General features: G+C 37.1%; 1 pseudogene; it reads right to left on the reverse strand.

Annotated features, from left to right (window-relative positions):
* Window positions 1-1,950: 1,950 nt before the first annotated feature.
* The window catches only part of LOC143645666 (AP-1 complex subunit sigma-2 pseudogene), a 67,531-nt pseudogene continuing 42,290 nt past the window's right edge, over window positions 1,951-27,191 (reverse strand).

Below are 27,191 nucleotides of genomic sequence, written 5' to 3' on the forward strand. Positions count from 1 at the left end.
ACCTAAGCAGCTCTTTCTATGGCTGGAAAAAGGATGGTGAATGTCAAGGACCTAGGAAGAGAGGGTAAGGGTGAGAATAAGGAGTTTAACATGAATAGGATTCATTAAGACTATAGGTAAGACTTTGGCCTTGGTAGATTGAAGGATTCCATGAATTTAGTTAATTAAGTTTCAACTATATGACCTTTTTCAAGGTTTTGAAAGTGGCATTTATTGATTGAAAATAAATGTGTAGATAAGCTCTTGGTAGCATGGAGTCCATTTTTAGTGAACTTGAAGTACATGAAGACTCCTTAAATCTTTTGTCATTTATCTTGTGTGTGCCTATAACAACCACCACACTCAAATGTAGGTGAATTTTCAACATTTTATTGGAAATTTAAAAAAAAATTCTTCCTTAAGCATCTCTCCATAGTTGGATACTTTTGGAAAAAGATACATGAAAACACACTGTGGTGATGTACATTTAACATTTATTACAATGAGTTGATGATGTGATAAAACAATGATCCTGTGGCCTGAATATTGGTCACAATTACAGCAAAGCTTAATCCAGCCTGGTATATACAAGTGAAAATGTAAACCATGATGAGATGTTTAAATATGAGTGGGTATGTATAAAAGTGAATTGAAACAATTGCATAGCTTTTAAAAGCATAGGACCCGCTAATGCCATTTTACCTCACTCAACTCTCACTTTTCTATGAAAGGTGTCTTTTTTATTTCTCTAAAACTTCTGATAGCCAGGCAGTACCATGGAAGGGAAGAAGATAACCATAAAGTTTGCAGTAGTTCTAAGTACTACTTAGTCCTTAGTAGAAAACCAAAATAAATTTGGCTTAATGAAGCACCACAGGAGGAATATTTGTGCTTTAAACAATGACTTATGCAATGCTTGTGAAAAGACCCACATGTATTCTGTTAAGATACTGTTAAAAATATAAATTTGGCTTAACAAAGCACCTCAGAAGGAATATTTGTGCTTTAAACAATGACTTATGCAATGCTTTGTGAAAAGACCCACATGTATTCTGTTAAGATACTATTATAAAGTCCTGCTAAGTCAACATTCCCACTTTATTTGGGAGCATCAAAACAATGCAATTACATGGTTAAATGATTACAACCACAAAGTGTTAATCTAAGTAGTCAAATGTGCTTTGGCCTTAAAAAAAATGTGCTAAGATGCAACAGTCGATTCTATGTTTCTCATCCCAGGTTCAAAACACCCAGGAAATAATTTTTTGTGTGTAAAACAGCATCATTCTAATTAAATGATTTAAAATCTGTTATTCCCTTTGTGGTTTTTTTGTTTTGTTTTGTTTTGTTTTTTAACATGGGCAGGCACCAGCAATCAAACCTAGGTCTCTGCCATGGCAGGCGAGAGCTCTGCTTGCTGAGCCACCATGGCCCTCCCACCCTTTGTGTTTTAAGATTTGTAGCTTGCAAAAGGGATCTTGGTATAAATTTGTTTTAGAAAGTCTCAACATAGAGTTAAATTTTTATTTGTTATGTAATATGCCAATTCCCTTTATTCTCATATGTACTGAAATATTGCACCAATCTTGGGGTTCATAAAACCAAGTTTCATGTTATAATTTAACAGTTTCCTTTGTCAAATACAGTAATGTAATAAATTCACATTGCCTGGTGGTATCATTTTCATATATATACAGAATCAGATTAAAAGAAACTAATATTCAAAATTTCAACTATCCAGGAAAGGTATCTTTCTTTCCTGCATCATTCTAACTCATATTTAAGTCCTGTAATATCTCACTTGAGTAGCCAAAGTTCCCTTTAAAAAAATAATATGTATTTCTGAATGCAGTAGCATAGCACACAGTAAAACTGACAAACATCTTACACCATTAGCTAACATGGATATGAAGACAGTGAACAGCTACAGTGTGTGATATGCCACAAGAAGTTATCAACAAGGGAGAAGAGTTATGTCAGTCCAATTTTTTCAAGAACACTACATGGGGTTTCAGCTTTCTCCTGCAGGAAATCTGTCTGCTCAGTGGCCTTGAGGACATTTTTTTCTTGGATATTCCTGAACTTGCCCTCCCCCAAAAAAACTCATCCAAAATAAAGTAAGCTTTCTCAAAATAAAAGATATCAAGTTCACACACACTACCAAAATACTTTTCAAGTAATTCCCCACAAACATGAATCATTTCCAGGATAATTAGTTCATTGCCCTGATCCTTAATAGCACAGCAAAAATATAGACTAGCATATATTTGTATACAATCTTCAGATCTCAACACTTAAGAAAGCGGCACATTTTAGATTTAGGTGTTAAAAGAGTTTGAACAAGTTCCTTTGTGATCTTTTCTTCTCTTTGTCTGACAGTGGAACATACAATTTCTGCAGTCAAAGCTTTCCTTGATAACTAAAAAACAACATAAACTGCACTGTGGCTGTGGGCCATGGGTGTCCCAGAGCTTGGCCTCCAGCAGTTGCAGTGGCAGCTGAGGAACAGCAGCCATTCTTCTGGGGGAATATTCTGTGTTTTATTAAGGCTGAGGAATTGGGGTGATAGGTACAGTGAAAATGTTGCAAAATAGGCCATATTTTCCTCTCTTTGTCAGACAACAGTACAAGCAAACTCACTGTTCTCCCCCTCTCTACATGGGACATGACTCCCAGGAGTATAAACCTTCCTGGAAATGTGGGACAGAAATCCTAGAATGAGCTGGGACTCAGCATCAAGGGATTGAGAAAACCATCTGGACCAAAAGGGGGAAGAGCAAAATGAGACAAAGTAAAATGACAATGGCTGAGAGAGTCCAAAGAGAGTCGAGAGGTTATCCTGGAGGTTATTCTTATGCATTATGTAGATATCACCTTTTTAGTTAAGGTATATTGGAGAGGCTGGAGGGAAGTGCCTGAAAATGTAGAGCTGTGTTCCAGTAGCCATGCTTCTTGAAGATGATTGTATAATGATATAGCTTTCACAATGTGACTGCGTGATTGTGAAAACCTTGTGTCTATTGTGCCATTTATCTACAGTATGGACAGATGATTCAAATATGTAGATTAAAATAAATAAATAATAGAGGGAACAATTGTTAGAATAAATTTAGTAGATTGAAATGCTAGTGATCATGAAAGGGAGTGGAAAGGGATATAGAAAAAATAGGGGAAACAAAGGCTAAAATATATTGGGTAGATGGAAATATGACCAGTCAATGAGAGGGAGGGGTAAGGGGTATAGCATGCATGAGTTTTTTTCTTTTTTCTTTTTATTTATTTTTCTGAATTTATGTAATTGTTCTAAGAAATGATCATGGTGATGAATATACAGCTATGTGATGATATTGTGAGTTACTGATTAATATCAAGAACGGAATGATCATATGGTGAGAATGTTCATGTTTATGTTTAAAATATATATAAAATTTTTTTAAAAATAGGCCATATTTTGAATGCTGTATTTATAATTTGACTTATAAAGTGAGGTCCTGGGTCAATGTGAAATTCTGAGGGAATTCCCCAATTTGGAATTATTTTTTGCATTACCTTAGCAATGGTAGCAACTGTAGCTTGTCTAGGAAAGGCTTCAGCTCAATAGGAGTACATAGAAATTGTTGAACACATTTATAATTGGGTAGATTGAAATACCATGGGTCATTGAGAGGGAAGGTGAAGGGGTATTGGATGTATGAGCTCTTTTTTTTTCTTTTTATTTCTTTTTCTGGAGTTGTGCAAATGTTCTGAAAATAATCATCATGAAGAATACACAACTAGGTGATATTGTGAGCCACTGATTGTATGATATGGTTGGACTGTATGTATGTGGATATTTCTCAATGAAGATATTTTAAAAGCATTTATAGTTTGGGATAGGGGGCTTACCATTTGTTTTTCTATTTCTGTCAGCCCTGTCCCCTCTGCACTGGGGCAAAAACCAGCAATCTCAGCTTTTACTCCAGATTTAGCTGAGCTGGGGTCCTATTTTTAGTAGTCAGAATTTGTTAATTAATTCTACAATTGGAACTTGGTTGAACTCAGCCCCTTCCTGTTAGTTAAGTCTCTTTCCTTTCCCCATTGGGAACCAGCCTGTGGGGGAGGGGCACCGGCCACCCCAGCTTGGGGAACTCATGGTTCTGGGTGGGATCGCAGCCAGTCCAGCTTGTCCAGACTGGTGTACACTGTGTGTCCCATCACTGATGTGGCCCCAGCTGTTGTTCTGTACTGTACTACTTACTAGCTGTTCTGCACACCTCACTAAGCCACCGTCTTGGACTAAAATCCGGGGCTTACCATTTTACCAGTGTTCCAGTGCATTATATTGTGAGTAATTTCCAAAACTTTTTTCCTAGGATAAACTACAGGGGACTGGTTTACAATTAGGGCCAGATCATATTTTAATTGCAGGCTCATAAAAGCAGCCAGAGTTTTCCATTTTTCTATCTCCTGAGGAGAGCAATTTTGTTGAGCCTCAAAGAATAACTTTCCTTGTTTACAACAGGGTTATTTGGTTTAAAAGTCATTGTAGAAAGATGAATAGGATTAGAATTTATTGCTACACTTTTTGCAGCTGTATCTGCCATGTGGTGCCATATGGTGCCAATGTTTTTGTCTGTATTTTTATAAGAATGACCACAAATTTTAATTATAGACAAAGCCTTTGATAAGAATATAGCATCTAGTAATTTTGTAAGAGTTCTTTTTTATTTTTCCTGCATTGGAAATTAAAAACTTCTTTGTTTCTATAACATCCCCAAGTCATCAACAAATCCAAAGGCATACAGAATAGCATTGTATATATTTACTATTTTCCCTTCTACTGATAGATAGTCCATGGTGGGGCTAAAAGCTCAGCTTACTGGGTTGGCTTGGTATTAGGTCAGAAATTTGCTTCTATCATTTCATGGTTACAGGTATTAGCATATGCAATGCAATAGACCCCTGAGGTATCTTTAAAGTAGTAATCACCAGTATTCCAGATAACAGGTGCATTATCAATTAGGGTTTCATATAAATCTGTTCAAGGGGTTAACAATTGGTCAGTTAAAACTATGCAGTTTTTAGTAGTCTCCTAAGTAATAGTAGGAAGTAAAGTATCAGGACTAAATTTGTGTTTTGATTTGCTAAAGCTGCTAAATGCAATATAACAGAAACTGATTTTAATTTTGGTTTATTAGTTTGTGAATTTCAGTAGGCTGTGAAAATGTCCAAATTAAGACATCCAGAGGAAGATACCTTCTCTGAAGAAAGGCTACTAGCATCTATGTTTTCTCTCAGAAAGTAAGCACATGACCATCATCTTCTAGTCCTTTGCTCCCAGGCTTTGTTGTTCTCATCTCCTGGTTCCAGTCACCTCTTCTTTGAGCTTCTGTGGGTCCTCTCTTAGCAAAATCTCCATGATTTTTCTCTCTCTTGGCTTCTTCTGCCTTTAATCCTGTAATAAAAGATTCCAGGCAAGGATCAAGGTTCACCTTGAATAGGGTGAACCAAATGAACAACCTCATCAAAAGGACCCACCACAATAGGTCTGCTTCCATAGGAATGGATTAAGAGAACATTGCCTTGGTGGGAATGTCTAATGATGCAGCTGATGTGAAAAACAACTTGGTGAGTCCTCAGAAAACTAAATATTGAGTTGCCCTATGACCTGGCAATATTTGACTCAGTATATACCCAGAGGCTGAAGGCAGTGACACAAACAGACATTTTCACAATAATGTTCATAGCAGCACAATTGACAATTACCAAGTGATGGAAACAACCCAAGTGCCCATAAATATATGAGGATATAAATAAAATGTGGTATATACATATGATGGAAAATTATGCAGCAGTAAGACAAAATGAGGTTCCAAAGCATACGACAATGTAGATGAACCTTGAGGATATAATGCTGAGTGAAATAGGTCAGACACTAAAGGACAGATACTGAGTGATTTTGCTATTATGACTCTGATAAAGGTAATCAGAGAAGTTACATTGCAGAATATAGCAGGCTTAGAAGTACAGAAAAGCTAGAAATGGCAGAAAGGCTACCCAATGAGGTTGAATTTAAATGCAATGAAATGGATAGAAGTGATGGTAACTCATTAGTGTGGTTATAAATGGCATTACCATATTGAATATGATTGAAAGGGGATCTATGGTGCCATGTATCCCATTAATTAAATCTACAATTATAAATAAATTCTCACATGAACTATTTCAAAGGTTTGATAGTGGACAAAGAGTCAATAGTAGAAGGGTATGGGGGAAAACTAAAAATGCATGCTATGGCCCATAGTTAACAGGAAGACATCAACAGTTCCACAGCAATATCAGGGACAACCAATGGGGGAGGGGGAGAGACAAAGAATAAGGGGAGTATTGATTTGATCATTGGTGATGTTGTGTTTGTCACTTCTTTGTCGCTATGGACTAATGAAAATTGTCTACAACTGAGAGTGCTGCTGCTTGTACAACCAAGTGAGGATACTGTAAGACATGGTTTGCTTATTTTGGACGTTAGCCATGGTTCAGTCTGCCAAATCTGCCAGAATACAACATACCGTAGATGGATCAGCTTTTAATAAGGGGATTTATTTAGTTAAAAATTTGTAGTTCTTCAGAGGAAAGTCAGCTAACTCTCATCTGAGATTCTCAGTTACATGGGAAGGCACATGGCAGTGACTGTTAGCCTTCTCTCCTGGCTTCTGGTTTCCAATGGCCTTCCTTGGGGTGATTTCTTTCTGCATCTGCAAACATCTGGCTGAGCTATGAGTGTCGAGATGTGGTATACTGAGTTGCTGAGCTCCCTTCTGCCCTTTCTCTTTTAAGTCTCCAGCTAATTAAATTAAACCTCACTCATTGTGGAAGGCACTCCCCTTAGCTGCAAATGTAGTCAGCCATGGATAAATTCCATATATTGATGATTTAAGGCAACAGATACAGAACAACAGGGCATCATCACCTGGCCAAGTTGACACCTGAACCTAACTACCACAATCCATAATGCTCAATAGATTGAGGGAGCCAAAGGGTACAATGATGGAGAAACAATAGTGAACTGTGATACATTTATATGATGGAACATGGTGTGACTACAAAACAAAGGATGCTGAGAGGTATGCAATGAACCAACAATGTGTTGTGCAAAATAAGCCAGAAACAAAAGAACAAATATACTAAGTTCTCTTTCAGAAAATACTTATAAGAAAATTGGAGCCTAGATTATTAGCCCTTATAGTAGCCACACTTGTTTCTAGATTCTGAGCTTTATGTGTATTAACTGGAACTGTGAATAACTCTGTGACATCTAAGACCCAGAAATGGAGTGCTACAGCCTTGAAAGTTAAGCATAGCTATATATAATAGTAAAAGTAACTGAAAAAAAGATCAGACTTCAATTAGAGTTAAAAGTAATTTTGCTGGTTCTAAGGCAAATCAGAATACAGGGTAAAAGATGATAAGGTACTCTAGACCTTAACCTACTATATGACACAAAAGGCTGAATGGTTTATTATGTCTGGAACCTAAATTTTTTGTAACATATACTCTAAGTCAACTTGTCTGGGCAGCTCATTTAAACAACCCAAACTCCTGGAGACCAGAATGGGAATGGGGCCTTGTAATTCTTTATAGCTTAATGTAATACCAGGATACATTTCAGAATATAGTGGGCTGATAATTAAAAAGTATTGGCATAGTCCTTTGAGAGTCAAAAGGGAAATATATATATTTATAGAACTATTAAGCTATTTATATTTATATATAAAACTATTAAAATCCTGGGTACCTTTCTCAGCCAGGGGGACTCCCAAGAAAATAGGCCTTGCAACTGATTTTTTTTGGGGGGTGAGGTGTATGGTACAGGAATTGAGCAACATGGAAGGTGAGAATTTTACTACTGAATCACCTGCCATTGATTTTTTAAAAATATCTTTATTGACAAATCTTCACACACATACATTCCATACATGGTGTACTATCAGTGATTCACATCATCACATAGTTGTGTATTTATCATCATGATCATTTTTTTAGAACATTTGCACCACTTCAGAAAAAGAAATAAAAAGGAAAAAAACCCTCATACATCCCAAACCCCTTACCCCTCCCTCACATTGACCACTACCTAATTTATTTTACCCTTTGTCCCCTATTTATTTATTTATTCATATTTTTTTACTCATCTGTCCAGATCCTGGATAAAAGGAGCACCAGACACAAGGTTTTCATAATCACACAGTCACATTGTAAACGTTATATCTTCAAGAATCAAGGCTACTTACTGGAACACAGCTCAACAGTATCAGGTATTACCTTTCAGTCTCTCCAATACACCATAAACTCAAAAAGGATTATCTATATAATGCATAAGAGTAACCTCCACGATAATATCTTCACTCTGTTTGAAATCTCTCAGTCACTGAAACTTTATTTTGTTTCATTTCCCTCTTTCCCCGTTTGGTCAAGAAGGCTTTCTCAATCCCATGATGCCAGATCCTGGCTCATCCTGCATTTCTATCCCACATTGCCAGGAACATTTATACCCCTGGGAGTCATGTCCCATGTAGAAGGGAGGACAGTGAGTTCACCAGTTAAGTTAGCTTAGAGAGGCCACATCTGAGCAACAAAAGAGGTTCTCTAGGGATGACTCTTAGGCCTAATTTTTTTTTAAATAAGTTTTTGGGATTTGTTTTGGTATTGCATTGAATCTATAAATAAATTTAGGTAGAATTGATGTCTTAACTATATTTGGTCTTCCAATCCATGAACATGGTATGCCCTTCCATTTGTTTAGGTCTTTTGTGATTTCTTTTAGCAATTTCTTATAGTTTTCTTTGTATAAGTCTTTTGTAACCTTAGTTAAATTTATTACTAAATATTTTATTCTTTTGGTTGCAATTGTAGATGGAATTTCTTTTCTTGATGTCCTCCTCAGATTGTTCATTACTAGTGTATAGAAACACTACAGATTTTTGAGTGTTGATCTTTTAACCTGCCACTTTGTACTCATTTATTAGTTCTAGTAGTTTTGCTGTGGATTTTTCAGGGTTTTGACATATAGTATCATATCATCTGCAAACAATGAGAATTTTACTTCTCCCTTTCCAATTTTGATGCCTTGTATTATTTTTTCTTGCCTAATTGCTCTGGCTAGAACTTCCAACACAGTGTTGAATAACAATGGTGACAGTAGACATCCTTGTCTTGTTCCTAAACTTAGGGGGAAAGTTTTCAGTTTTTCCCCATTAAGGATGATGTTAGCTGTGGGTTTTTCATATATTCCCTTTATCATTTTGAGGAAGTTCCCTTCTAGTCCTACACTTTGAAGTGTTTTCAACAAGAAAAGATGTTGAATTTTGTCAAATGCCTTTTCTGAATCAATCGAGATGATCATGTGGTTTTTCTGCTTTGATTTGTTGATATCATGTATTACATTAATTGATTTTTCTTATATTGAAACCTTGTGATAGTTAGATTCAGGTATCAACTTGGCTAGGTGAAGGTGCTTAGTTCTATTGCTGTGGACATGAGCCAATGGTATGTGAACCTCATCTGCTGTTGATTACATCTGCAGTTGGCTAGGAGGTTTGCCTGCTGCAATAAATGTTTGATTTAATTGGCTTGTGCTTAAATGAGAGACTCATGTAGCACAGCCCAAGCGGCTCAGCCCAGGCCTTTGGAGATGCAGAAAGAAATCACTCCAGGGAAAGTTGTTGGAACCCAGAGGCCTGAAGAGAAGGCCGCAGAGATCACCCTGTGCCTTCCCATATAAGAAAGAACCTCAGTTAGAAGTTTCCTCTGAAGAACTAATGAAATAAATCCCCTTTTATTAAAAGCCAATCCATCTCAGGTGTGTTACATTCTTGCAGCTAGCAAACTAGAACATACTTGCATACCTGGGATGAATCCTACTTGGTCATGGTGTATAACTCTTTTAATGTAGTGCTGGATTTGGCTTGCAAGAATTTTTTTGAGGATTTTTGCATCTATATTCATTAGAGAGATTGGCCTGTAATTTGATTTTCTTGTACTATCTTTGTCTGGCTTTGGTATGAGGGTGATGTTGCTTCCATAGAATGAGTTAGGTAATTTCCCCTCCTCTTCAGTTTTATTGAAAAGTTTGAGCAGGATTGATACTAATTCTTTCTTGAATGTTGGTAGAATTCACATGTGAAGCCATCTGGTCCTGGTCTTTTTTGGGGGGAGCTTCTTAATGACTGATCCAATTTCTTAGGCCAGATTTTAAGTAAGCTTAGCCTATCCTTTTCAGAAACAAGTTTCATAAGAGTGAATCCCAATTTTGGTTGTCCCCACTGCTTGCAAGAACATCAGAAATTCTCCAAATGAGGAAGTTGAATATTTCCTCCTTTGTCCCCAGTACCCCAAGGGGATTTTGTAAATACTTCTTTATTCACTGCCCCAATTACTCTGGTATATTTCAGGGCATCACCCTAGCCTGGACAAACCAACAAAATCTCACACCCTATTCAAGATTTCATGTACTTATGATGTTAACTAAACTGACCATACAAGTTAAATTATGAAAGGCACTACCCAAAATGTAAATTCTGCACCAAATAAACATCTGTCCCTTTAGTCTCACACAGAAGCTGAAGTTTTAAAATATGGATATTATCCTTTACCCTGTATTCTGATATACATTATTCCTATTCAGATCAGTTTTATTCATATCTCTAGTCAAAGTCTGGTCACTTTTTTCTGTTGTTTTTGTAAACCATAGATTTATCATTACTTTTATACACTTTCATTTTACAACTTTTAACAGCTAAAAAGTGGAGTTAGATATAGAAAATGCATTACAATAATACTGGAACTTATAGCTGCCCATATGGGTACCTCTGTGAGAAGTCTTTATTGCTTTATTCTGCAATCCATTTTCCTTTCAGTTTGAAAAGGTCCTTTTAGCATTCCTTGTAAGGGAGGTTTAATGATAATGAACTCCTTCAGCTTTTGTTTACATGGACTTATTCTAATTTCTCCCTTTTTTTTTAACTGTTTTATTGTATAGTATAACATATATACAAAACAAAGAAATAAAAAAGCAATCGTTTTCAAAGCACTCTTCAACAAGTAGTTACAGAACAGACCCCAGAGTTTGTCATGGGCTACCATACAGTCCTCTCAGAGATTTCCTTCTAGCTGCTCCAGAATATAGGAGGCTAAAAGGTGCTAAAACCAGCTCAGCATGGGGGACTGAGGAAGGCACCAGGTATCTGAATAATAGAAACACTCACCCAGAAGAATCTTTTAAGAAGTGAGCAGGGGACTCATGTCTCAAAGGTCAAGACCCTCGACCCTGAGTTCCTCATCATATTTATTGAGAAGCTTCAAAACAGAAAGTATCTTTCAAGGTTGTTGATAAGTTGCTTTTCACCCAAACTGCCACATCAACATTACTGTCAGTTATGTTGCACAAAGCTCGAATGTTTCCTTCTGCAAATAATCATGTCTCGCCCTGGCAGGACCTAGTGTTCTGAGGTCCACACCCTTATCTGCATTATGGAAACATTTTGACTTTCAGGTATTTTCCCGTTTTTGTTTTTGCAGGACAAAAGAAACAGATCTGGCAATTTCTCATTGCAGTATACCCTGGAGGGCTTGTTGCATGCATCTGAAGACTAAGCATGAGCAGAGAAGATGAAGACAAATAATTAATACTCCCCTTATGAGACCCCCTCCCCAATATTTTATCCAGATTATAGGGTTTAAAGATTATAATCCATTTGCAGCTCCTATCATGGGTTGGGAATTAGGAAGCAGTTGTAATTGAGCATGTTGAATGTTTGATACCATGGCCTGTAGTCAGGAGATGTTTAAACTTAAATTGATCCAATGGCCAAGCAAATGACATTTTACAGATTTTTAGAGGTGCTGCTGCTATTATGAGCATGGGGGTTATTGACTGTGCTGGTTTGAAAGGATCTATGTCCCCTAGAAAAACCATGTTTTAATCTTAATCACATTTTGTAAAGGCAGATATTTCTTCTAATTCTTATTCAGTACTGTATGTTTGAAACTATAATTAGATCATCTCCCTGGAGATGTGATGTAATCGAGACTGGTTGTTAAAAATGGATTAGGTAACAACATGTCTCCACCCATTTGGGTGGGTCCTGATTGGTTTCTGAAGTCCTATAAAAGAGGAAATATTTTGGAGAATGAGAGATTCAGAGAGAGCAGAGCAGAATGACATAGCCACGAGACGCAGAGTCCACCAGCCAGCAACCTTTGGAGATGAAGAAGGAACATACCTCCTGGGGAGCTTCATGAAACAGGAAGCCAGGAGAAGAAGCTAGCATATGACACCGTGTTCACCATGTGCCCTTCCAGATGAGAGAGGAACCCTGACTGTGTTCACCATGTGCCTTTCCAGATGAGAGAGAAACTCTGTGTTTGCCATGTGCCCTTCCACTTGAGAGAGAAACTGTGAACATCAGTCTTCTTGAATGAAGGTATCTTTCCCTGGATGCCTTCAATTGGACATTTCTATAGACTTGTTTTAATTGGGACATTTTCTCAGCCTTAGAATGGTAAACTAGCAACTTATTAAATTCCCCTTTTTAAAAAGCTATTCTGTTTCTGGTATATTGCATTCCAGCTGCTAGCAAACTAGAACAGATTTTGGTACCAGAAGTGGGGTGTTGCTGCTGCAGTTTGCGAATACCAAACATGTTGGAATGGCTTTTTAAATGGATAAGGGGAAGATTTTGGAAGAGTTGTGAGGAGCTTGATAGAGTAGGCCTAAAATGCTTTGAAGAGACTTTCGGTAGAAATGTGGACTTGAAAGCTACCTGTTATGAAGCTCTAGACAGAAATGAGGCATGTATTATTTCAACCTGGAAGACAAGCTTTGTTTTAAAATGGCAGATAGTCTGGCAAAATTGACTAGTGGCTTTGGCTGGAAGGCAAATTTTAAAAGCCATGAACTTGGATATTTAGTAGAAGAGATCTCCAAATTAAATATCGAATGTGCAGCCTGTTCTCACAGCTTATAGTGAAATGCGACAGGACAGAGATGAGCTGAAAACTGAACTCTTGAGTACAAAGAAACCAGAAATTGATGTCTGGAAAATTCTGTGCCTCCAGAAAGGGAGACTGCAGAGAATAGTACCATGTGAGGAACAAGTCAGCCATTTCAGGGAAAGCCAGGGTTGGACATGGAGTTTTCTAGGAAGGATTTGTGGAAGCTCCTTATGTCTGATGGGCATGATGCAGGGCTACTGCATAGAAAGCCAGTGCAGGACCTGTATAAAGAGAACCACTGCCAGTCAAGACTGAGAGGGACAGAGAAAGGACACTTTGGAAGAAAAATAACTTCAGAGGCAAAACCATGGAGGCTGAGGTCTGAAGTCGAGAAGCCTCAAGCCAAGAGAGCAGACCTATCCAAGCCTGTGAAGAGTGTGAGTTTGCCACGAAGGCAGAGGATGGGCCTTCCACCTCATTGCAGTGGAAGAGTCATGCCATCTCAGGCCTTGGAGAGGGTGAAGCACATTCCATGGGGTTTGGGGAGAGCCTGGCTGCCACCACATGGAGGGGTTGAGCATCTGCCCTGAAGATGGCAGAGAGGCCAGATGCAGCCCCGATGCTTAGAGAGGGTGGAGCCCAGAAAAAGGTGGTAAACCCAATATCCCCCAAGGTTTACATTCAGAGAGAGGCAAGCCACTGCATAGGCCCTTTGAGAGGGTGGGACTGCTGCTTTCTAAAGCCCTGAAGAGCAATGATTCTCAGACTGTGAAGTCTAATGGTGTTTGCCCTACAGGTTTTTGAAACTGTATGGGTCTAGTGACCCCTGTGTTCCTTACTCCCTATGGAAATGTGTATATGTATTCTATGACTGTTTCTCCCTTGTATGTTGGCAGCAAATAACTTGTTTTGAGTTTTTATAGGTCCAGAGCCAGAAGAGAATTTTGCCTTAGGACAGACCATGCTTGTAATTAACTTTGAGATATTGTATTGGTTTTAACCAATATGTATTGCATTTGATTGTTACTGAAATGATTTAGAGTTCTCTGATATTGTAATGGAATGAATGTATTTTGTATATGGGGAAAACATGTCTTTTTTTAGGGTCCAGAGGGTGGAAAATGCTGGTTTGAAAGGATGTATGTCTCCTAAAAAAGCCATGTTTTAATCTTAATCCCATTTTATAAAGGCAGCTATTTCTTCTAATTCTTATTCAGTATTGTATGTTTGAAACTGTAATTAGATCATCTCCCTGGAGATGTGATGTAATCAAGACTTGTTAAACTGGATTATGTGATGACATGTCTCCACCCATTTGAGTGGGTCTTGATTAGTTTCTGAAGTCCTATAAAAGAGGAAACATTTTGGAGAATAGGAGATTCAGAGAGAGCAGAGCAGAATGACATAGCCATGAGAAGCAGAGTTCAGCAGCCAGCAATCTTTGAAGATGAAGAAGGAAAATACTTCCAGAGAAGTTTCATGAAACAGGAAGCCAGGAGAAGAAGGTAGCAGATAATGCCGTGTTTGCCATGTGCCCTTCCAGATGAGAGAGGAACTCTGACTGTGTTCACCAGTACCCTTCCAGCCAAGGGAGAAACTCTGACTGTGTTTGCCATGTGCCCTTCCACTTGACAGAGAAACCCTGAACTTCATCAGTCTTCTTGAATGAAGGTATATTTCCCTGGATGCCTTCGATTGGACATTTCTATAGACTTATTTTAATTGGAGATTATCTCAGTCTTACAACTGTAATCTAGCAACTTTTAAATCTCCCCTTTTAAAAGCCATTCTGTTTCTGGTATATTGCATTCCAGCAACTAGCAAGCTGGAACATTGACTTACAAATTCCAAAATGTTTTATAAAACATTCAAATCTGAAACAAAATTTTGTATACAAAAGGATAAAAAACTGTCAATTTTAAATGTTAAGAATGGTCCTAATAAAGCATTACAATATTCAGATGAGCACAGTCCATATTTTTTACACAGATTTTTTAGTTTGTTTTATTGACCTTCACCACTATGAAGCCATGCTGTAGTGTGAATCCTGCTCATAGCACCAATTTGGTTGCACAAAAGGCAATGTAACATTTGTGGCCACTTAATTTACAGGTTAAGATTCACTGACAGCACAGACTTCAGTGATAAAAAGACAGGTTTTGTTAGGAAAGTAATTAAAGAAAATAATTAAAATATAGCAATTAAAAGAGCCTTTAAAAATAAAGCATAGTTATATCACCAGATAAGATGGCACCAACACCTGAAGAGAAATGCTGGAGAGTTTCAGAAGCAGTATTTCAAGTTTCATTAGTAAAAATACACAGCAATCTTGGAGACAGCATTTAGAGTCTCCTTAGTTAAAATTGATAAGATTCTGATGAGGTGCTCTCCCTCTCTTATAAGAGTCCTCTTTCTTTCCTTCTTTTTTCTTTTTCATAAGTTTCACCTTTCCATTTTCTCTTTCTCTTTTTCATTCTAACAGCTTGCATGCAGTTTTTATGGTATTTTCACACAGTAGTGGCCAAATTCCAATTAGCTTACATGACCACGCCCAGCTGGGCCCTCTGGGAACTGGCTAGGGACCAAGAGGAGCTTCCTGGGATCTAGATTTCTTTATCACAGTACACCTCCTTCCAGGAGGATAGCCAGTCTTCCCAGCTAGAGTACACATTTCAACTATTTCTTACCAAGATCACACAATAGCAACATCAGTTGCATGCAATGGCAACATCAGTTGAACAGGACAGACTACAAATTTATCTTTTCCTTACATTCAGCCCTCAGAGTCTGATCTGTTCAAGATGTAAACCATGGTTATTTGGGAGGTAAATTTAGTTTATGCATATATTTTTATATAAATACAGGACAAAGAATGAAAATTTGTTTAAAACTTTTTTATTTATTAAAAAAATTAACAAACAAAACATTAAGATATCATTCCATTCTACATATACAATCAGTAATTAATGTCATCACATAGTTGCATATTCATCATTTCTTAGAACATTTGCATCAATTTAGAAACAGAAATAATAAGACAACAGAAAAAGAAATAAAATGATAATAGAGAAAAAAAGATTATGCATACCATACCCCTTACCCCTCGCTTTCATTTACCACTAGCATTTCAAACTAAATTTATTTTAACATTTGTTCCCCCCTATTATTTATTTTTATTACATATGTTCTACTCTTCTGTTGATATAGTAGCTAAAAGGAGCATCAGACACAAGGTTTTCACATTCACAGAGTCTTATTGTGAAAGCTATATCATTGTTCAATCATCATCAAGAAACATGGCTACTGGAACACAGCTATACATTTTCAGGCAGTTCCCTCTAGCCTCTCCACTACATCTTGAACAACAAGGTGATATCTACTTAATGCCTAAGAATAACCTCCAGGATAACCTCTTGACTCTGTTTGGAATCTCTCAGCCATTGACACTTAGTCTCATTTCACTCTTCCCCCTTTGGTCGAGAAGGTTCTCTCAATCCCTTGATGTTAATTCTCAGCTCATTCTAGGGTTTTTCTCAGTCCCTTGATGTTGAGTCTCAGCTCATTCCAGGATTTCTGTCCCACGTTGCCAGGAAGGTCCACACCCCTGGGAGTCATGTCCCACATAGAGAGGGTGAGGGTGGTGAGACTGCTCGTCATGTTGGCTGGAGAGAGAGGCCACATCTGAGCAACAAAAGAGGCTCTCTTGGGGGTGACTCTTAGGTCTAAATTTTAAGTAGACTTGACCTATCCTTTATGGGGTTAAGTTTCATATGAACAACCCCCAAGACTGGGGGCTCAGCCTATAGCTTTGGTTGTCCACACTGCTTGTGAGAATATCAAGAATTCAACTTGGGGAAGTTGAATTTCTCCCCGCTCCCACCATTCCCCGAAGGGGGGTTGCATATACTTTTCCAGTCACTGATCAAATCACTCTGGGATTCATCGGGGCATCACTCTGGACAAACCAACAAAATCTCATGTCCTACCTGAGATTCCAAGTACTTATGACATTCAATCAAACTATCTACATGAGTTATATTAGGAAATGCTCTAGTCAAAATATAAATTTTGTAACAAACATTTTTTGCTTTAGTCTCACACATAAGGTGATATTTTAAAGTATTAATTATTATCTATTTTCAGCACCCTGCAATTATGACATTCTTTTGTTCTTCCTCATGCAAAAACATTTTTAATATTTGTACATTGTACATTTCGCTATTATTATACACTCTAGGCATTCCAAGATTATACTGTCTCGATCTTTAACATCTTTCTTTCTGATTTCATTTATGTCCCCAGTCCTCCTCCCTCTATCATTCTTACATGCAGCTTCATTCAGTGTTTTAACATAATTACATTACAGTTAGGTAGTATTGTGCTGTCCATTTCTGAGTTTTTGTATCCAGTCCTGTTGCACAGTCTGCATCCCTTCAGCTCCAATTACCCAATATCTTACCTATTTCTATCTCCTGATGGTCTCTGTTACCAATGACATAGTCCAAGTTTATTCACTAATGTCAGTTCATATCAGTAAGACCATTCAGTATTTGTCCTTTAGATTTGGCTATTCTCACTCAGCATAATGTTCTCAAGGTCCATCCATGTTGTTACATACTTCATAAGTTTATTCTGTCTTAGAGCTGCATAATATTCCATCGTATGTATATACCACAGTTTGTTTAGCCACTCGTCTGTTGATGGACATTTTGGCTGTTTCCATCTCTTTGCATTGTAAATAATGCTGCTATAAACATTGGTGTGCAAATGTCCGTTTGTGTCTTTGCCCTTAAGTCCTCTGAGTAGATACCTAGCAATGGTATTGCTGGGTCATATGGCAATTCTATATTCAGCTTTTTGAGGAAACGCCAAACTGCCTTCCACAATGGTTGCACCATTTGACATTCCCACCAACAGTGAATAAGTGTGCCTCTTTCTCCACATCCTCTCCAGCACTTGTCATTTTCTGTTTTGTTGATAATGGCCATTCTGGTGGGTGTGAGATGATATCTCATTGTGGTTTTGATTTGCATTTCTCTAATGACCAGGGACATTGAGCATCTCTTCATGTGCCTTTTGGCCATTTGTATTTCGCCTTCTGAGAAGTGTCTGTTCAAGTCTTTTTCCCATTTTGTAATTGGGTTGGCTGTCTTTTTGTTGTTGAGTTGAACAATCTCTTTATAAATTCTGGATACTAGGCCTTTATCTGATATGTCATTTCCAAATATTGTCTCCCATTGTGTAGGCCATCCTTTTACTTTCTTGATGAAGTTCTTTGATGCACAAAAGTGTTTAATTTTGAGGACTCCCATTTCTTTCTTTCTTCCTTTAGTGCTCTTGCTTTAGGTGTAAGGTCCATAAACCCACCTCCAATTATAAGATTTATAAGATATCTCCCTACATTTTCCTCTAAGTGTTTTATGGTCTTAGACCTAATGTTTAGATCTTTGATCCATTTTGAGTTAACTTTTGTATAGGGTGTGAGATACGGGTCCTCTTTCATTCTTTTGCATATGGATATCCAGCTCTCTAGGCACCATTTATTGAAGAGACAGTTCTGTCCCAAATGAGTTGGCTTGACTGCCTTATCAAAGATCAAATGTCCATAGATGAGAGGGTCTATATCTGAGCACTCTATTCGATTCCATTGGTCAATATATCTATCTTTATGCCAGTACCATGCTGTTTTGACCACTGCATGGTCAAAGTCAGGCAGCGTGAGACCTCCAGCTTTGTTTTTTTTCCTCAAGATACTTTTAGCAATTCGGGGCACCCTGCCCTTCCAGATAAATTTGCTTATTGGTTTTCTATTTCTAAAAAGTAAGTTGTTGGGATTTTGATTGGTAGTGCATTGAATCTGTAAATCAATTTAGGTAGAATTGACATGTTAACTATATTTAGTCTTCCAATCCATGAGCATGGTATGCCCTTCCATCTATTTAAGTCTTCTGTGATTTCTTTTAACAGTTTTTTGTAGTTTTCTTTGTATAGGTCTTTTGACTCTTTAGTTAGATTTATTCCTAAGAATTTTATTCTTTTAGTTGCAATTGTAAATGGAATTCAATCTTGATTTCCCCCTCAGCTTGTTCATTGCTAGTGTATAGAAACACTACAGATTTTTGAATGTTGATGTTGTAACCTGCCACTTTGCTGTACTCGTTTATTAGCTCTAGTAGTTTTGCTGTGGATTTTTCAGGGTTTTCGATGAATAGTATCATATCATCTGAAAACAGTGATAGTTTTACTTCTTCCTTTCCAATTTTGATGCCTTGTATTTCTTTTTCTTGTCTAATATTTCTGGCTAGAACTTCCAACACGATGTTGAGTAACAGTGGTGATAATGGACATCCTTGTCTTGTTCCTGATCTTAGGGGAAAAGCTTTCAATTTTTCCCCATTGAGGACGATATTAGCTGTGGGTTTTTCATATATTCCCTTTATCATTTTAAGGAAGTTCCCTTGTATTCCTATCCTTTGAAGTGTTTTCAACAGGAAAGGATGTTGAATCTTGTCAAATGCCTTCTCTGCATCAATTGAGATGATCATGTGATTTTTCTGCTTTGATTTGTTGATATGGTGTATTACATTAATTGATTTTCTTATGTTGAACCATCCTTGCATACCTGGGATAAATCCTACTTGGTCATGATGTATAATTCTTTTAATGTGTTGCTGGATTCGATTTGCTAGAATTTTGTTGAGAATTTTTGCATCTATATTCATTTGAGATTGGTCTGTAGTTTTCTTTTCTTGTAATATCTTTACCTGGTTTTGGTATGAGGGTGATGTTGGCTTCATAGAATGAATCAGGTAGCTTTCCCTCCACTTCAATTTTTTTGAAGAATTTGAGCAGGGTTGGTACTAATTCTTTCTGGAATGTTTGGTAGAATTCACATATGAATCCATCTGGTCCTGGACTTTTCTTTTTGGGAAGCTTTTTAATAACTGATTCAATTTCTTTGCTTGTGATTGGTTTGTTGAAGTCTTCTATTTCTTCTTGAGTCAAAGTTGGTTGTTCATGCCTTTCTAGGAACTTGTCCATTTCATCTACATTGTTGTATTTATTAGCGTAAAGTTGTTCATAGTATCCTGTTATTACCTCCTTTATTTCTGTGAGGTCAGTGGTTATGTCTCCTCTTCCATTTCTGATCTTATTTATTTGCGTCCTCTCTCTTCTTCTTTTTGTCAATCTTGCTAAGGGCCCATCAATCTTATTGATTTTCTCATAGAACCAACTTCTGGTTTTATTGATTTTCTCAATTGTTTTCATGTTCTCGATTTCATTTATTTCTGCTCTAATCTTTTTTATATCTTTCATTTGCTTGCTTTGGGGTTAGTTTGCTGTTCTTTCTCCAGTTCTTCCAAGTGGACAGTTAATTCCCGAATTTTTGCCCTTTCTTCTTTTCCGATATAGGCATTTAGGGCAATAAATTTCCCTGTTAGCACTGCCTTTGCTGCATCCCATAAGTTTTGATATGTTGTGTTTTCATTTTCATTCACCTCAAAATATTTACTGATTTCTCTTGTAATTTCTTCCTTGACCCACTGGTTGTTTAAGAGTGTGTTGTTGAGCCTCCACGTATTTGTGAATTTTCTGGCGTTCTGCCTATTATTGATTTCCAACTTCATTCCTTTTTGATCTGAGAAAGTGTTTTGTATGATTTCAATCTTTTTAAATTTATTGAGACTTGCTTTGTGACCCAGCATATGGTCTATCTTTGAGAATGATCCATGAGCACTTGAGAAAAAGGTGTACCCTGTTGTTGTGGGGTGTAATGTTCTATAAATGTCTGTTAAGTCTAGCTCATTTATTGTAATATTCAAATTCTCTGTTTCTTTATTAATCCTCTGTCTAGATGTTCTGTCCATTGATGAGAGTGGGGAATTGAAGTCTCCAACTATTATGGTAGGTGTGTCTATTTCCCTTTTCAGAGTTTGCATGTGTTTGCCTCATGTATTTTGTTGCATTCTGGTTCGGTGCATAAATATTTATGATTGTTTTGTCTTCTTGTTGAATTGTTCCTTTATTAGTACATAGTATCCTTCTTTGTCTCTTTTAACTGTTTTACATTTGAAGTTTAATTTGTTGGATATTAGTATAGCTACTCCTGCTCTTTTCTGGTTGTTATTTGCATGAAATGTCTTTTCCCAACCTTTCACTTTCAAACTATGTTTATCTTTGGGTCTAAGATGTGTTTCCAGTAGACAGCATATAGAAAGATCCTGTTTTTAAATCCATTCTGCCAGTCTATGTCTTTTGATTGGGGAGTTCAATCCATTAACATTTAGTGTTATAACTGTTTGGGTAGTACTTTCCTCTACCATTTTGCTTTTGTATTTTATATGTCATATCTAATTTTCCTTCTTTCTACACTCTTCTCCACACCTCTCTCTTCTGTCTTTTCGTATCAGTCTCTAGTGCTCCCTTTAGTATTTCTTGCAGAGCTGATCTCTTGGTCACAAATTCTCTCAGTGACTTTTTTTCTGAAAATGTCTTAATTTCTCCCTCATTTTTGAAGGACAATTTTGCTGGGTATAGAATTCTTGCTTGGCAGTTTTTCTCTTTTAGTAATTTAAATATATCATCCCACTGTCTTCTTGCCTCCTTGGTTTCTGCTGAGAAATATACACAGTCTTATTGAATTTCCCTTGTATGTGATGGATTGCTTTTCTCTTGCTGCTTTCAAGATCCTCTCTTTCTCTTTGACCTCTGACATTCTGACTAGTAAGTGTCTTGGAGAACGTCTATTTGGATCTATTCTCTTTGGGGTGTGCTGCACTTCTTGGATCTGTAATTTTAGGTCTTTCATAAGAGTTGGGAAATTTTCAGTGATAATTTCTCCCATTAGTTTTTCTCCTCCTTTTCCCTTCTCTTCTCCTTCTGGGCACCCACAACCCGTATATTTGTGTGCTTCATATTATCATTCAATTCCCTGAGTCCCTGCTCGTATTTTTCCATTCTTTTCCCTATAGTTTCTGTTTCTTTTTGGATTTCAGATGTTCCATCCTCCAGTTCACTAATCCTAACCTCTGTCTCTTGAAATCCTCCATAGTAGGTTTCCATTGTTTTTTTCATCTCTTCTACTGTATGTTTCATTCCCATAAGTTCTGTGATTTGTTTTTTCAAACTTTCCATTTCTTCTTTTTGTTCATCCCTTGCCTTCTTCATGTCCTCCCTCGATTGATTTGGTTTTTGATGAGGTTTTCCATTTCTGTTCGTATATTCTGAATTAATTGTTTTAGCTCCTGTATCTCATTTAAACTATTGGTTTGTTCCATGACTGGGCCATATCTTCAGTTTTCCTGGTGTGATTTGTTATTTTTTGCTGGTGTCTAGACATTTAATTACCTTAATTAGTTTATTCTGGAGATTGCTTTCACTTATCTTACCTAGGGTTTTCTTGCTAGATGAGTTTGTTGTCTATCTGTTTTTTGACATTCAGTTCAGCTTTTTCTGGGCCTCTAGCTTAAGTTTTGTTTAACAGAGGGTAATTTTTCAGTTCTTGTTTTCTTGTTTCTTGTCCTGCTTGTAAGGTGCCTTTTCCCTCCCCACCCTTAGGAGGGTCTACATAGGTATTACAGACTCCAGCCGGGTTTTCCAGACTAAACTGGCCTCCTATGGTGGGGAAGGAGTCACCTGCTTCAGTTTTCCCTGAGGGTGAGACCCAGCAGGTTAAAAGACTTTCCTGTGATGTCTCTGGGCTCTTTTTTTCTTATCCTGCCCAGTATGTGGCACTTGTCTACCTGCGGGTCCCACCAGCAAAAGATGTTGTGGCTCCTTAAACTTTGGAAGGCTCTCCCTGCTGGGCGCATGGTGGAGACAGAGGAGAGTTTGTAGTCTGGCTTTAATAGCTTCAAATTGCCTAGCCCTGGGGTCTAAATTCCTTGAGAGAGGGATTCCACCTAAACTGGGCTTCACCCCTCCCCTGGGGAACAGGCGGGAGACAGCCCTGCAAGCAGTCCGTTTCTGCCTATGCCTGGTGCAGTTGCAGCCCAAGTAGTCCCACCGCTGAATCGAGAGGCAGCCAAGACTCCATAGAAACAGTCACAAAAACTTCTGTTTCATTCCCTTTCCTCTTTTACGGTTAGCCCAGTAAGCAACCTCCACCTTGACCAGGTTCACCTGAGCTGGGTGCCTATTTTTAGTAGTCAGAATTTGTTTATTAATGCCACAATTGGTGTTTGGTTGGACTCAGTCCCTGCTACTGTTAGATTCTCTTTCCTTTCCCTCTGGGAAGCCACCTGTGGGGAAGGGGAGCCAGTAGCCCACCACCGCAACTTGTGGAACTCATGGTTCCGGAGACTCACAGCCGGTCCAGCTGGTCCAGACTGGGGTACACTGTGTGTCCGGTCACTATCGTGGCTCCAGGAGCTGTTCTGTACTGTTTCTGGTTATTTAGTAGTTGTTCTGGAGGACGAACTAAAACGCGCACATTGCTAAGTTGCCATCTTGGCCCCTCCTCCAGTTTTCTCTGAAAATATTTTTATACAGACTTAAAAAAATTTAGGTATTTGCATGATTTGAACATTTAAAGAAATTTAGGTATTTACATGATTTGAACATCATTTAGCCAGTACAATAAGAGTATACATTAAGAACAGATCCACTTGCAGCAATATTATTTTAGATTAATAGATTAAGCCACCTGGTTTGGGTCAAGAAAAGAAACATTTTCCAGCTAGAATAACATTTGTAAAACAAAAAAAAAATATTATCCGGATTTGCATAGTTTGGGGCCCCCAGTACAATATGTAAAGAGACAGACAAACACATTACCAAGCCAATACAGTATTTCTTTTTAAAATACTCTTCTGCTATTCTTTTGCCATGGCATCTTAAATTAGTAAAATCCCATTAAAGGTTTGCTAAAGAGTACAATGATAGGAGAACAAACAATAGTGTAGAATCAGAGATGCTATTATACTGCCTAATGTCATTAATATTAAACACCAAGTACCAGTAAGGAAGTTCCACCATGACTGTAAAAGGTCCTCTGAAAGAGTATGTATGACTTTTGCTGCTTCATCTACTTTTTGTAAAGCATTTTCAATAGAATCTTAATTATCAGGGATATATTTATATATTTTTCATGCATAAAAGCAAAAGTTCCTCCTTGAGCAGTTGTTAGGTTTAGCTCAGTCCAGTTCTGTTTAGTGGTTGATGTTATTCATTATGGAAGTTCTTTGGCTGCATCAGTTAGGAGTTCAGCACAGATTCAGCAGTGAGTGATATCATGCACTTGGGCATAGGTATGAGTCCATGATGTCAAACTATCAGTCATTTCTCCAGCAATCATTCAGTTTAAGATTGTGAACACTGTAATATATTTAGTTATAAATAAAAAGTTGATTAGTAGGCAAATATTTTAATTCATTCTTTTTAGCATAGGTTATTTTTATTGTATTGTATTTTTTCTGTTATTATTTTAACAGCCCTTGGTCTGTTTTGGTTGTGTTTTTAGTCAGACTTTAGAGCTAATTTTGATAAGTGGAGCCAAATCTTCCTATATGAGTTGTTACATTAGGAGCATGATTTAGCTTTTCCCAGTTTCCTTTTTAATAGGAATAATTATTAACTGCCCTTAAAATGGGAACCATTGTCACTTTGGATTTGTAAAGGGGATTTGTAATAATATTTAAGGTACTACAAGTATTTGTAAGTAATACAAGTAAGGTATAACAAGCACTCCAGAGTAGTATAATCAATTTGCTGTATGTGAGCATGGACTGTTTCTTTTGCTAATTCCTCTGTTTTATTTTCAGTATTATTTGTAAAGCATCTTTTTCTTTTCTTTTTTTCCAAATTTCACATTGAGTTTTAATCTGAGATAAAATAGAAAAAGGTAAATTAATCCCTTTGGCTTTGCCACTTGTGCATGGCACGTGCATCTAAATGTTCAGGTTACTGATGCACCCATTGTGCAAGAGTAGAGTTTTCTTTTGTAATGGTATTCACAGAAATTTTTGCTGAGGTATCTGCAGTAGCATTATACTCATATTCAGGTAAAAGTAGGGTCAAGTAGGCATCTACATGAAAAACAGGTACATTAGCACATTGAACAATTTCCCATATTTCCTTTTCCATAATGTTTTTCCCATGATTTCCTTCCATGTATTTTTAATTATTCTATTTCCAGATAGGCATTCAAATACTTAATCCAGTAGCCACTGTTTATGTATCAGTGAATTCTTTTCATGCAGTGTGATAATTTGTTTTTTTTAATTTTTACACAACCAATTACATGATAAAGTTAGCATAAGTTATTTTGATAAAATACAGACTCTTTGCTTTTTACACTGATTACTTATAAAAGACTTTTATAACTTTTCACTAGAACAGACCAATAGTCCAAGAACCTTTGTCACTTTAATAGAGAGAAAACTAAACTTTAGTCATGCATCACTATATTATTTGATATTAAAGTTTTTCAATTTATGGATAGGCCCATTAAATCTTTCTTGACTTTGGTCATAATTTCCATTTCCACAAACCTTCAGCAACTTACTATATTTTAGATTCTAGCTTTACGAGTTTGTTTATTATAATTAATTCATATCAGTGAGATCACGTAATATTGAACCTCTTGTGTCTGGCTTATCTCACTCAGCATAATGCCCACAAAGTTCATCTATGTTGTTACATGCACTGGGGCTTCATTCCTCTTTATGGCTAAATAATAATCCATTGTGTATATACACCACATCTTGTTTAATCATTCATAAGTTGATGGACATTGGAGTTGCTTCCATCTTTTGTCAATTATGACTAATGCCACTGTGAACATCAGCAGGCAAATGTCTATTCGGGTCCCTGTTTTCAGTTCTTCTGGATATCATATGGCATATTCAATACTAAGCTTCCTGAGGAACTGCCAAAGTGACTTCCACAGTGGCTGCACCACTTTACATTCCCACCAGCAATAAATGAGTGTTCCTATTTCTGTACATCCTCTCCCACACATTTAAATTTCTTTTTAAAAATTAATTGGCATTCTAGCTGGTGTGAAATGATATCTCATTTTGGTTTTGACTTCATTTCCCTAATAGCCAGTGATATTGAGCATGTTTTCATGTGCTTTTTCCATCTGGTTATCCTCTATGGACATGACTACATGGGACATGACTCCCAGGTATGTAAATCTTCTTGCTAATGTGGGACAGAACTCCTGGGATGAGCCAGGATCCAGCATCATGGGATTGAGAAAACCTTCTTGAAATGGGCAAGAGATAAATGAGACAAAATAAAGTTTCAGTGCCTGAGAGATTTCAAATAGTGTCAAGAGGTTATCCTGGAGGTTGTTCTTATGTATTGCATAGATATCCCTTTTTAGTTTATGATGTAATGGAGTGGCTGGAAGGAAGTACCTGAAACTATTGAGTTGTGTACCAGTAGCCTTGATTCTCTAAGATGATTGTATAACAACATAGGCTTTACAATGTGACCACATGATTGTGAAAACCTGCCTGGTGCTCCTTTTATACAAGGTATGGATGGGTGAGTTAAAAAAAAAAAAAAGGATAAGAAAAAAAATAAATAATGGGGAAGTAAGGGGTAAAAAAAACTGGGTAAATTGAGATACTGCTGATCAATAAGAGAAAGGGATAAGGGTATGGTATGTATGAGTTTTTTCTTTTTATTTCTTTGTCTTGAGTGATGCAAATGTTCTAAAAATAAGCATGGTGATGAATTGATGCTATTTTAAGCCATTGATTGTACACCATGTATGGACTGTATGTGTGTGAAGATTTCTCAATAAAAACATTTTTAAAATATCAATTGACCATAGATTTGAGTATATAAGGGTCTATTTCTGAATTCTGAATTTTATTCTATTGGTCAATATATGTATGCTTGTTCCAGTACCATGTTCTTTTGACCACTGTCACCTTGAAATATGCTATGAACTCAGGAAATGTGAGTCCTCCAATGTTGTTCTCACTTTTCAAGATGTTTTTGGTTATTCCATATACATTTGATACTTGGTTTTCCATTTCTGAAAAGTAGGCTGTTGGAGTTTTGATTGGAATGGCATTGAATCTGTTAATGATTTTGGGTAGAATTGACATCTTAAAGATGGTTAGTCTTCCAATCCATTAACACAGAATGTTCGTCCATTTATTTAGGCCTCCTTTGGTGTTTTTTAGCCCTGTTTTCTAGTTTTTTGTGTACAAGTCCTTTATATAGTTGGTCAATATTATTCCTAGATATGTGATTCTATTAGTGGCTATTGTAAATGGATT

Source organism: Tamandua tetradactyla, chromosome 9, assembly GCF_023851605.1.
Source record: "Tamandua tetradactyla isolate mTamTet1 chromosome 9, mTamTet1.pri, whole genome shotgun sequence".
NCBI lineage: Eukaryota > Metazoa > Chordata > Mammalia > Pilosa > Myrmecophagidae > Tamandua > Tamandua tetradactyla.